The sequence below is a fragment of the Haematobia irritans genome, chromosome 4 (assembly GCF_050003625.1).
Source record: "Haematobia irritans isolate KBUSLIRL chromosome 4, ASM5000362v1, whole genome shotgun sequence".
In the NCBI taxonomy this organism is placed as follows: Eukaryota; Metazoa; Arthropoda; class Insecta; order Diptera; family Muscidae; genus Haematobia; species Haematobia irritans.
This window is the reverse complement of record NC_134400.1, coordinates 215,631,792-215,645,835: the sequence shown is the minus strand read 5'-3', so window position 1 is coordinate 215,645,835 and position 14,044 is coordinate 215,631,792. Positions and strand designations below refer to the sequence as shown.

Sequence of the window (14,044 nt, the reverse complement as noted above, 5' to 3'; positions counted from 1 at the left end):
CAATAGTTAATGCATCGTTGATTGTATTATAAAAAGACATAGGCAATATAAAAATCTTACTACGAAATGTGGACAATTTATTAAGAAAAATTTTTGTATGGAAAAAAATTTTTATAGTAAAAATTAACTTAACCACAGTACCGATTAGTAGGGCGGCTTCCTACAGCTTATTTCGGTTTTTACTATAAGTTGGAGTATATTTCCTCACATTGAAAATTTTAGATAAAGTAGAATAAAAAGTAGTTAATTTAATCCTTGACGGGTGTATATCATTTTTTATGGATTCCTCGTAAATTTTGAATATATTTTACCTTATCCTATAGATAGAATACCAACTAATCAATAAACGTGATACTGGAAATTGAAGTGAGAAGAAATTATGAAATTATTGCATCATCTTTTTTTTTTGTTTGTGTTTGTTATTGCGATGATGTTATGGAATGTGTGTTGTTGGTATCTTTTGTGGTGATAGTTGTTTTGTTGCAATAGCGAGATCAGAAAGGGATCATGTGTGTGTGTAGTTGTTTTTCTTTACATATGTGTCCTTTATGACTATTTGTGTCTTTGAGTTTTATTGGTGCATTCAGTTCTGTTGATGCATTTATGAAGCGCACACGTGGTGCGCTTGCGTGCGGTATTTGTGTTTATTAATAAAAATACATTTATTTCGTAACATTTTAGAAACTGATAAGTGAATGGTGTGATGTTAGAGAAAACAAAAACACTTTATATTGATAAAAAATAAATAACTCTAAAATAAATCACATATTAAGAAACTGTATATTTCTATTAATAATTTAAAATTAGTGCGGTTTTAAATTGGTTTACATAAAAATATTCATAATGAGTGGTAATAAAATGATCTATATTTACTCTACATCTGGATCACAGTACAATTTTTTGAGTCTATATTTTTATGTTATAGCGAGTCCTTAAGGTGTGTACTAAGTTCGAGTTTAGGTGCTAAAATCAGAAATAAATCAGTAAGAAAAGTATAAAATTATACGCCTTCGATGCAAATTTAAATATAACTTGATGGAGAATAGCTCGAAACAAGTTTTTTATAAAGTTTATATTCTTTAAATGGATTACACGATTAAGAACAGAAAATAGTTTTTAAGCTTATGTAGAACGCTGTTTTTTAATTTAATATGATGAATGGTTTTCAAGTTATTCCAATATATATAGCGGAAGTCCCTTAATTTTGAACATAACCGTATATCTCAAAAAGTTGAGCTCTTAAAAAAACAAGTGTAAATTTGGATTCAGCAACCTCAAATTACAAAAAATTTGATATAAATTTTAAATGAACACAAAAACGGTTCAATTTTGTTCCCATGTATTTCTAAAGAAAACTAATCATGAAAAATTGGGATTTTATCCACTAAACTCGAACTTAATATCCACCATAAATACTAAATGCTATATTGACAAGTGGAAATTATATCTAATTTTATAATATTTTTATTTCATTTATATTCTGAGAAGGATTTCAAAAATGTCCCATTTGTGCATGGATATGATTCCACTAATGTAGTAATTGGATGATTTTTTTCAATGTGGTAAGTTTTTCGTCCATTTGTAATAAAGCCAAAATTCCTATTTATTAAAAATAATTTTCATTTGCAGGATGACAGCAAATCTAATGGTATTTTTTGGAATCTTCTTACTGTTTAATGCTATCTAAGCTGATATCCCTATTGGCTCTAAGAAAATTCTCTTGTAAGTTAAAGATCAAAATACCATAGAATTTGATAATATTTTTATATTTCATATACCTTTTTAACTTCAGAGGCTTATGACGCAAATCCACACAACAAAAACTAGCGAAATCGGTGAAATTGGACAAAAATGAAATGAAAATAGCAACTTATGGCATATATCTTTCATATGGATAGAAAATGGAAATTGATATTAATTAGTTTCATTCTACTAACATAGAATATTACTCTTTTGAAGAAGCAATTACTAACTACGGAAAAGTAACAACATACAGCGTACAAATAAAAACATTTAGTTTATTGTATATCATAAGCCATAGTTTTATGTAATATAATAATAATTGTTTGAAATAAAATACTGGTAGTTATGAAAAATTGTCTTATATTGTACGAAAAATTTCTTAGTTGTATACAGGCTTGTTGTACCTTTAATTCCTAAATTTATTTACTTCTTTGAAAATTATACTGATAAATAGTTTATTTGAAACCAATTTCTAAATATAGGATTCCCAAAAACTTGTTCATTTTTCCGGATAGCAGGAATATTTTGAATGAGTGTAAGTACATTCTTCCCTCAGCGTAGTAAGAATGAACTAAAATACGATGCAATACATAAACTTATTTATAAGAAAATCATGAACTTATCTAGATGAAAAAAATCTTTGGCGCCAAATCATGGTCATTCTTACTATGGGTTAGTTCATTTTTCGTAAACAATAGTAAACTTTTTTTTCGGTGTACTTGGGTTCAAACTGAAAAAGGCAGGTAAAACAAAAATACAATTTAATGCCAACGCCACTTCGCAACTTCAAGGTGAATCTTCCAACAAACCCATACCGCTCTTGGTTTTAAGAAAACTAGGAGTGAAAAAAATTATAATTTTAAAAAATCAATACGGTACCCACTTTTTTGTTGCAAACATATTCTTACATATTTGATAAAATGATGGAGTTGATGGGATTGATTGGTCAATTTCACGAAATAAAATTGGTTACTAAAAGAAATGAATAAAAACAAGTATATACAGCAGTAAGTTCGGCCGGGCCGAATCTTAAATACCCACCACCATGAACCATATATTAGGGTTTCCTTTGAAATTTCAGGAGGGCTTGAGGACTTGAGGACACAACCCGAAGATAAATTTAAAGATTTCACCTATGAGGACTATATCAGATTCTGGATTTATAAGAACCATTTTTGTTTGAGGTTTAGAGGAATCATTAACATCTCTTGTAAGTGTGCAAGAAAATTATAAAATAACGTCTTGATTTGAAATCTTAAATCTGTAGAAGTAAAATCTGGAAATTTTACATTGAGTTTCAAGCAATTTTCATGATCAGTGCGCCTTCTACACCCTCAATAAGTGAAGTCGGTCTATATGGAGGCATTACCAAATGGACCGATAAAAACTTAATCCGATACACGTTTTTGTGAGCCTAAAATACCAGAATATTTACAATTTCAGGCATATCAGATAAAAACTACGGTTTCTAGAAACCCAAGGAGTTAAATCGGGAGATCGTTCTTATGGGGGCTATACTAAAATATGGACCGATACCCACCATTTTCGGCACACCTCTTTGTGACCCGAAAATACCTCTAGATTTCCAATTTCAGGCAAATAGGATAAAAACTTCGGATTCTAGAAGCCCAAGAAGTAAAATTGGGAAATCGGTCTATATGGGGGCTATACCAAAATATGGATCGATACTCACCATTTTCGGCACACCTCTTTATGGTCCTAAAATACCTCTAGATTTCCAATTTCAGACAAATTGGATAAAAAATACGGTTTCTATAAGCCCAAGACCCCAAATCGGGAGATCGGTCTATATGGGGGCTATCCCAAAATATGGACCGATACTCACAATTTTTGGCACACGTATTTGTGGTCCTACAATACCTCTAGATTTCCAATTTCAGATAAATTGAATAAAAACTGCGGTTTCTATAAGCCCAAGAAGTAAAATCGGGAGATCGGTCTATATGGGGGCTATACCAAAATATGGACCGATACTCACAATTTTTGGCACACGTATTTGTGGTCCTACAATACCTCTAGATTTCCAATTTCAGGTAAATTAAATAAAAACTGCGGTTTCTATAAGCCCAAGAAGTAAAATCGGGAGATCGGTCTATATGGGGGATATACCAAAATATGGACCGATACTCACAATTTTTGGCACACGTATTTGTGGTCCTACAATACCTCTAGATTTCCAATTTCAGGTAAATTGAATAAAAACTGCGTTTTCTATAAGCCCAAGAAGTAAAATCGGGAGATCGGTCTATATGGGGGCTATACCAAAATATGGACCGATACTCACAATTTTTGGCACATGTATTTGTGGTCCTACAATACCTCTAGATTTCCAATTTCAGGTAAATTGAATAAAAACTGCGGTTTCTATAAGCCCAAGAAGTAAAATCGGGAGATCGGTCTATATGGGGGCTATACCAAACCATGGACCGATACTCACCATTTTTGGTACAAATCTTTATGGTCATAAAATACCTCTAGATTTCAAATTTCAGGCAAATTGGATAAAAACTACGATTTCTATAAGCCCAAGACCCCAATCGGGAGGTCGGTTTATATGGGGACTATATCAAAACCTGGACCGATATAGCTCATCTTTGAACTTGACCTGCCTGCAGACAAAAGACGAGTTTGTGCAAAATTTCAGCACGATTGCTTCATTATTGAAGATTGTAGCGTGATTACAACAGACAGACAGACAGACAGACAGACAGACGGACAGACGGACATCGTTATATCGTCTTAGAATTTCTCCCTGATCAAGAATATATATACTTTATATAGTCGGAAATCGATATTTCGATGCGTTACAAACGGAATGACAAACTTATTATACCCCCGTCACCATTCTATGGTGGTGGGTATAAATATATTATTTTAGTCCGTTAATGTAAACTGGCTCAATTGAAAACGGTATTCACATTTCACAATTTCTTACCTTCAATAAACGTAGATTGTTTTCCATTTTTACAATACCACAAAACACAAACACAGGTAATTTCAAATGCGTTCTCTCATATATTTTTTCAAACCTTTACTACGTGGCCATTTGTTGTTGCACACTATATTTATTTCAACCCTTTGCTATGATTTGTTGTTGCGTTCAAAATATTTATGTACACATTTTCAATGCAGCAGACAGAATGTCGCCAATCATGTTTTTCAATTTACGCGAAAAACAAAAACCCAACCGTTCGTTACAAGTTACTTCTACAGACTGATCTCTCCATCATACATTGTTGAATAAATACCCATTCTCTTGTTCTCTTTTCGCTCTTTCCATTGCTCAAAATTATTCAATTTCAATCACAAAAGTGATTGGATCAATCACATGTGTAATTGGAAACGGAAAAAATTTCAATCACGTTTGTAATTGAAAATTATTTCCGAATTGATTAACAAATTGATTGAATCAATTAATATTTTAATTGGAAACGTAACAAATATCAATCATTTTTTTAATTGGGTTTTATTCGGATTTGATTAAATAATTAATTGAATCAATTAACATATTAATTGAATCCGTTTCCAAATTCAATGAAGTGTTTAATTGAAAAAATGTTGGTGATAATTTTTTGTGTGTACTAACAGAGTTCTCTTTTTCTCAGGGAATACTTATAAAAACTTATTTAAATAACTTATACATACATATATTTGTTTTTATACCCTCCATCATAGGATGGGGGTATATTAACTTTGTCATTCCGTTTGTAACACATCGAAATATTGCTCTAAGACCCCATAAAGTATATATATTCTGGGTCGTGGTGAAATTCTGAGTTGATCTAAGCATGTCCGCCCGTCCGTCCGTCTGTTGAAATCACGCTAACTTCCGAACGAAACAAGCTATCGACTTGAAACTTGGCACAAGTAGTTGTTATCGATGTAGGTCGGATGGTATTGCAAATGGGCCATATCAGTCCACTTTTACGTATAGCCCGCATATAAAGGGACCCTCAGATTTGGCCTGCGGAGCCTCAAAGAGAAGAAAATTTCATCCGATCCGGCTGAAATTTGGTACATGGTGTTGGTATATGGTCTCTAACAACCATGCAAAAATTGGTCCACATCGGTCCATAATTATATATAGCCCCCATATAAACCGATCCCCAGATTTGGCTTGCGGAGCCTCAAAGAGAAGAAAATTTCATTCGATCCGGCTGAAATTTGGTACATGATGTTGGCATATGGTCTCTAACAACCATGCAAAAAATTGGTCCATATCGGTCCTTAATTATATATAGCCCCCATATAAACCGATCCCCAGATTTGGCTTGTGGAGCCTCTAAGAGAAGCACATTTCATCCGATCCGGCTGAAATTTGGTACATGGTGTTGGTATATGGCCTCTAACAACCGTGCAAAAATTGGTCCACATCGGTCAAATAATTATATATAGCGCCCATATAAACCGATCCCCAGATTTGGGTTGTGGAGCCTCTAAGAGAAGCATATTTCATCCAATCCGGCTGAAATTTAGTACATGATGTTGGTATAGGGTCTCTAACAACCATGGTCCACATCGGTTCATAATTATATATAGCCCCCATATAAACCGATCCCCAGATTTGGCTTGCGAAGTCTCCAAGAGAAGCAAATTTCATCCAATCCGGTTGTAATTTGGAACGTGGTGTTAGTATATGATCTTTAACAAGCGTGCCAGAATTGGTCCATATCGGTCCATAATTATATATAGCCCCCATATAAAACGTTCTCCAGATTTGACTTCCGGAGCCTCTTGGAGGAGCAAAATTCATCCGATCCGGTTCAAATTAGGAACGTGGTGTTAGTATATGGTCGCTAACAATCATACCAAAATTGGTCCAATCACACAAAAATTGGTCCATATCGGTTCATAATCATGGTTGCCACTAGAGCCAAAAATAGACTACCAAAATTTTATTTCTATAGAAAATTTTATTTCTATAGAAAATTTTGTCAAAATTTTATTTCTAGAGAAAATTTTGTTAAAATTTTATTCGGTTCATAATAAAATTTTCATCATTGTCAAAATATTATTTCTATAGAAAATTTTGTTCAAATTTTATTTGGTTCATAATCATTGTTGCCACTCGAGCCAAAAATAATCTACCAAGATTTTATTTCTATAGAAAATTTTGTCAAAAGTTTATTTTTATAGAAAATTTTGTTAAAATTTTATTTTTTGTCAAAATTTTCTTTCTATAAAAAAATTTTGTCAAAATTTTTATTTCTATAGAAAATTTTGTGAAAATTTTATTTCTATAGACAATTTTGTCAAAATTTTATTTCTGTAGAAAATTTTGTCAAAATTCTATGTCTATTTTGTCAAACTGAATTATATACGTATTGGATCGATCTTTTTTGATTTAATATATACCTCGTATGGACTTACATAAAATTTATAAGATGGTGTTAGGAGGTTTTAAGATTCCTTGCCATCGGCAAGCGTTACCGCAACTTAAGTAATTCGATTGTGGATGGCAGTGTTTAGAAGAAGTTTCTACGCAATCCATGATGGAGGGTACATAAGCTTCGGCCTGGCCGAACTTACGGCCGTATATACTTGTTTTTTTTTTTTTTTTATTCTTTAAAATTTTTAGTTTTTATTGTTAATTTCATTACCTATTCAAACTTAAATATTGATAATAATAGTTGAATGATTTATCCTTACTTTATTATTTATAAAAATGCATATTTAGTACTAAATTTATAAGATTTGTATCTTGTTGTACTGAAAATCCAAATCAAATAAATAAATGAAATGAAATGAAGATATATAGAAATCTGAACCGATTTCAACCAAATTTGACATGCATACATTGTATTTTAATTCTACTCCCTGTGAAAAATGTCACGTAAATTGGACTACAACTTTGACCTCTGTGGTCATATGACGGAAAACCGGACGAGAGATATATATGGAAGATATATAGAAATCTGAACCGATTTCAATAAAATTTACCACATCTGACTACACAACTAATTGTACTCCTAGTGCAAAATTTCAACCAAATTGGGATAAAACTCTGGCTTCTGGGGCCATATAAATCCATATCGGGCGAAAGATATATATGTGAGCTATATCTCAATCTGAACCGATTTCTTCCCAAATCAATAGGGTTCCATTTTGACCCAAAAAAGGAATTTGTGCTAAATTTGAAGGCAATTGGACTTAAACTGCGACCTAGACTTTGAACACAAAAATGTGTTCACAGATAGACGGACATGGCTAGATCGACTCAGGGACCCACCCTGAACATTATTGCCAAAGACAATAATAATTCGTCTCCTTCTGATGAAGATTGACGATGTCAAATCGAAATATTGGCTTCAATAAAGTAAAACTCAAATAAAAAACATCTGGTGTTTTTTCATTAATGACCTTGAGCTGGACTAAAACCAAAAAAATAGTTAAACACAGGTCAACAATCCAAATAAATAATTAAATATTTACATAAAAAAGATTTATCGGGACAAGAAATTCATAATGATATGGTGAATGTGTTAGGCGAAAGTGCTCCTTCATATGTAACAGTAAAAAATTGGGTTGCTGAATTTAAACGTGGTCGTACAAGCATTGAAGATGAACCACGTTGTGGACGTCCAAAAACAGCAACAACAACAGAAATTGTAGCCAAAGTGCACGATATGGTATTAAATTATCGACGAACAAAAATGCGTGAAATTGCTAATATCATGGGCATCTCAAATGATCGAGTCCATTTAATTTTGCATGAAGAGCTACAGATGAAAAAGCTTTCTGCAAGATGGGTGCCGCATTTGTTAACAGTCGATCAAAAACGCATAAGAATGAACATTTCCCAAGCTTGTTTGGATCGTTTTAAGCGAAATAAAATGGATTTGAGGCGTCGTTTCATAACTGTTTATGAGATATGGATCAACCACTATACTCCAGAGACAAAAGAACAATCCAAACAATGGACTGAAGCTGGAGGAAGTGCCCCAAAGAAGGCAAAAACAATTCAATCGAGACTTCAAAGGTATTTTATTGATTGACTATCTGCAAAAGGGTAAAACAATAAATTCAGAGTACTATTGCAACCTTTTGGATCATTTAAATGTACAAATTCGAGAAAAACGTCCTGGCTTACAACACAAAAAAATAATTTTTCATCAATGGCTAAAATCAACGAATTAAAGTACGAGTTGCTTGACCACCCATCTTATTCTCCTTTTTACCTCAAATGAAGATGCAATTACAGTTGTAAACCACTATTTTGAAGACCTTGAGGAAAACTATGTTAATCAAGGGATAGAATTGCTAGAAAAGCGTTGGGCTAAGTGTATTGAAGTTTCAGGAGATTATAATGAAAAATAAAAACAATGTTTTTGAAAGACAAACTATTCTCTTTTATTGATAGGCTAAGAAGTTTCCGAACCGCCCTCGTATATATTTTGACTTTTTAAAATCTCTGTAACTTTTTTGTTTATGAATATAAGTAAATACTTCAAAAGCAAAAGTTTCATATTTTGTTAAGATCTTTATAATGGTTATCAGAAATGGGCATCATAGGGGTATACGAAGCGAAATAAAAAAATTAAAAATCAAATTTGACCTTGGAGTCAGAAATGACCAATGCACGAAATATAGCCCCTGATCAACCACGAACAACGATATGCGTTTCTTTTCGATCGGACTTCAAATGACGACACAGCACAATCAACTGTATTTTGGGGGGTCGTTGGGTGCACGAAAAAAAATTTTGGTGTTCTGAAATTGTCTTCGAATATGCTACAAAACTGGGGAGTGACCGCATCAACTTTTTTTCCCTTTAGGCCGTGACCCTATCTAGTATACATCTTTCAATCGAAGAAAACTTGTTTGAATGGACGGATAGACTGGTGGAGTGACATCGATGCTTCATCTCACAATCTGATATTATTTTATGGGGTTTCGAGATCTGTATTATATATAAAATGACAAATTTTGTATACTCCCCCCACTGTCTACGAAATTGTGAAAGGTAAACTTTTAAATGAATTTATGAAGTTGAAAGTTTTGAAAGTTTTTCCCCACATTACATAAAACATTTAATTTAATCTTCTCCACTAAAGCAGAAGACAGCATTTCTCACTAAAGTTTCTCAACCTGCAGCATATATGACCGGAGCACAGACAATCTAGCCATGGGCGGCAATAGAACAACTCTCAAAAATAGGACATATTGGCAACAGGACAAAACTTCATATCGCTGACACAAAATATACAAGAGAGTGGGAGTAGGCCATATGGGAGGAGTAGGAGTTAGGTGGTTGGTCAAAAGTTCACTCTTTTGGGTCAATTTCAAAGTTATAAAACAAATGGTTTCAGTGTGTAAAATTATAATGGCGTCCTCTCCACTTTTACTAAAGATCCAAGCGCGACGTCTCAGTGTCGGATCTATTGGCGACATTTGAAATTGTTTTATTAGTCGACGACTACAAATCTAAAATTCAATCAATATGACTTTACAGGTCAAATATGATTAACTTTAACATTGTTTCCCAACTTGTGTATATATATATGTGTGTGTGTGTGTGTCCAACACAATGTTTTGTCCTTTTGGTGTTGTGTTGTGTTCTATTGTTCCAATTTCACGATTTTTTATGGGCGAGGAAAATGAATTGTAAAGCAATTTTCTAGCGATGATGATTGTTATACATTTTGTGAATTCTATTTATTTTAGTGACATACTGGCACACGCTACGAGGGTAGGTATACAAAGAAAAAAATCGTTTTATGGGTCGACAATAATATCCGATTCAAGATTTTGGGTAATTCAGATATACATTTTAGGTAAATCTCATATAAATAAAGACTTATAAACAGTATCACCCTTGTCCAGCCATGGTGGAAAATTTGCCACTTTTTATAAACGTTGACACTTTTGGCCTCTTGTTTTACTGTGCCACTAAAAGCAATAGTTTTCTACATAATTGTGCCACCTTTTTACAACGTCGTGCCACATTTTAATTAATTCTTGTTTAAGACCAAGCATTTTGATATAGTTGATCTCGGTTTACTTTAAAATTAGAATGTGGTCAGTGCTTAAACGAAAATTCAAACTTATGCGCCCAATACTATAATTTTGGGCGCACTTTCCTTCTCATAACATGAAGTTATCAAGCGGATGGTCGTATGATAATGAGCCCTAAGAAAATAAGCCCAACAAACCAAATGAAACTTGACCACAAATGTAATGAATAGGAGTCCCATGAAAATTAGCCGCAAAAATATGTAACTGAAGCATGCAAAAAAACACCACAATTAAACCAGGGCTCATTTTAAACTTTTTATACCCTGCTCCACACTGTGGAACAGGGTATTATAAGTTAGTGCATATGTTTGCAACACCCAGAAGGAGACGAGATAGACACATGGTGTCTTTGGCAAAAATGCTCAGGGTGGGCTCCTGAGTCGATATAGCGATGTCCGTCTGTCCGTCTGTCCGTCTGTCCGTGAACATATTTTTGTAATCAAAGTCTAGGTCGCAGTTTTATTCCAATCGACTTCAAATCTGGCACAAGTATGTGTTTTGGCTCAGAATAGATCCCTATTGATTTTGGAAGAAATCGGTTCAGATTTAGATATAGCTCCCATGTATATATTTCGCCCGATATGGACTTATATGGCCCCAGAAGCCAGAGTTTTACCCTAATTTGCTTAAAATTTTGCACAAGAAGAACAATTAGTACTATAGTCAAGTGTGCCAAATTTTATTGAAATCGGTTCAGATTTAGATATAGCTCCCATATATATCTTTCGCCCGATATTGACTAATACGGTCCCAGAAGCCAAAGTTTTACCCCTATTTGGTTGAAATTTTGCACAGGGAGTAGAATTATCATTATAGCTATGCGTGCCAAATTTGGTTGAAATCGGTTCATATTTAGATATAGCTCCCATATATAGCTTTCGCCCGATATGCACTTATATGGACCCAGAAGCCAGAGTTTTATCCCGATTAGCTTGAAATTTTTCACAAGGGGTACAATTGGTAGTATAGTCATGTGTGCTAAATTTTATTGAAATCGGTTCAGATTTAGATATAGCTTCCATATATATGTTTTTCTGATTTCGACAAAAATGGTCAAAATACCAACATTTTCCTTGTAAAATCGCCACTGCTTAGTTGGAAAGTTGTAAAAATGACTCTAATTTTCCTAAACTTCTAATACGTATGTATCGAGCGATAAATCATAAATAAACTTTTGCGAAGTTTCCTTAAAATTGCTTCATATTTAAATGTTTCCCATATTTTTTACTAACATTGTGTTCCACCTTAGTGCATTAGCCGACTTTAATTTTGAGTCTATAGATTTTGTAGAAGTCTGTTAAATTCTGCCCAGATGGAGTGATATTTAAATGTATATATTTGGGACAAACCTTTATATATAGCCCCCAACACATTTAACGGATGTGATATGGTATCGAACATTTAGATCTACAAAGTGGTGCAGGGTATAATATAGTCGGCCCCGCCCGACTTTAGACTTTCCTTACTCGTTTTTTTTTTTTTTTTTGATTTAAAAAATCGTGTGAGAATGGAACTTAAGAATGAAAATTCAATAAATGAGATCTGTATCGCAAATTAAATTTTATTTATCCTAGATTTAAAGCCAGATAGGTCGCTAAAAAATTTCTTTATTTTAAAGAAGCCGGATCTTTGGCTCGGAATCAATACCAAAATCCTTAAGGGAAGGTCAAAATCTTTGGATCCAAGTAAACTTAACAAATCAACGGAAGTTCTTTATAAATCAAACTATAATTCTCAGTTTGAGGTTAAACAGTTGGTCACTTTTCACAAAATTTTCAAAAATAATCCAAAACTGACCAATTTACCCTCCTATAATACTCGGCTAATAGAACTAACTTTAATATAGAGCAGGGTAAAAAAATGAACTAACACGTGTGCCACAGGCCATATGGGGAAGAGACCAATGCATTGCAGTATTCTTCTGGGTTAGTTAATAGTAAATATATTTTTTCAAGATGAAGTTTCCTCTTCATCATCTCGGCCTTTATTTCTCTATTAAGACGAACGACTCGATTACTCTTTCGATTTTTTTTTGTCGATTTTCATTTTCATTTTTTTTTGCGTGCTTGGCCTCGGTATATAAGGGACACATGGCTTTCTGGTTGATGGCACATTTGTGCCGGATGTGATTGCAAAATAATGATTTATGATTTTTCTTTATCCATTGGAGCAACTACTTTGTTGTTGTTGGATTTATTTAGTTGTCCCCCCCCCCTCACAATCTTCTTAGTTGGACCACACCATATAAGGAATATTAAGACATCAATGTATAGAAGACATATATACAACTCCATTAAATACATAAGCTATGTACATATGTTTGTCGTTCGATATACATATATAAGCATATATAGAAGAACAAGAGTGGGTCGTTAGATTGTTATGAAAGAAAATTAAATACAATATGAATTTTTGAATAAATTTGTTAAATTTTTCATAAACTTATGAACTTTTTCATAAAATAGATGAACTTTTCATAAAATAGATGAACTTACATAATATTAAATTAAGAATTTTTGAATGATGTATATGGACGGTTTCATAAAATTCATGATACTGTTCGTAATATATCACAAAATAATGGGTGGCATAGAAATTTAAAAATTTTCATTATATTAATGAAATTTTTCATTGTCGCTATGATAATGTCATTTCCATGAAAAATATGATTGGCTAAATTCTAATAGAATTTTTCTTGTATCTTAGATACTCATAGATACTAAAAAAATTAAAAATGAATTGTTGAATTTTTGCATAAATTTGTAAATTTTTCCATAAACTTATGAACTTTTTCATAAAATAGATAGCCTTTTACTTAACATAAAGCTTTGGCCTTTTTTCATAAAATAGATGGACTTTTACATAATATTAAATAAAGAATTTTTTCATGATGTACATGGACGGCTTCATGAAATGCATGATATTCTACATAATAAATTGTTAAATTTCAAGGGCCGATGTTGAATGTGAACCACACCTAAACGCCAAGTTTTTTTCCGAATTTTATTTGACATTTCTCTATTTCAGACTTACTCAATATGAACCATGGAGAGATACACAATCCAACAAAGTGTTAAATGGTTCCAAGAAATGGCAACAGTGGATGATTAATTTTCGAAGAAAATCATCTTCAGTGATGAGGCACATTTTCACCTCAGTGGATTCGTCAATAAACAGAATTGCCGCATTTGGGTGAATGAGAATCCAAGAGTGATTGTCGAAAAACCAATGCACCCACAAAGAGTGACTGTTTGGTGCGGTTTAT

At 33.0% G+C, this 14,044-nt stretch overlaps 1 long non-coding RNA gene across 1 annotated transcript; it reads left to right on the top strand.

Moving 5' to 3' along the window:
* The first annotated feature begins 609 nt into the window (after nt 1-609).
* Nucleotides 610-2,005, top strand: LOC142236429 (uncharacterized). The gene is made up of 4 exons (XR_012722027.1): nt 610-850; nt 1,489-1,562; nt 1,630-1,722; nt 1,793-2,005. It is a non-coding gene; the product is annotated as an uncharacterized LOC142236429 (long non-coding RNA).
* The last annotated feature ends 12,039 nt before the right edge of the window (nt 2,006-14,044 follow it).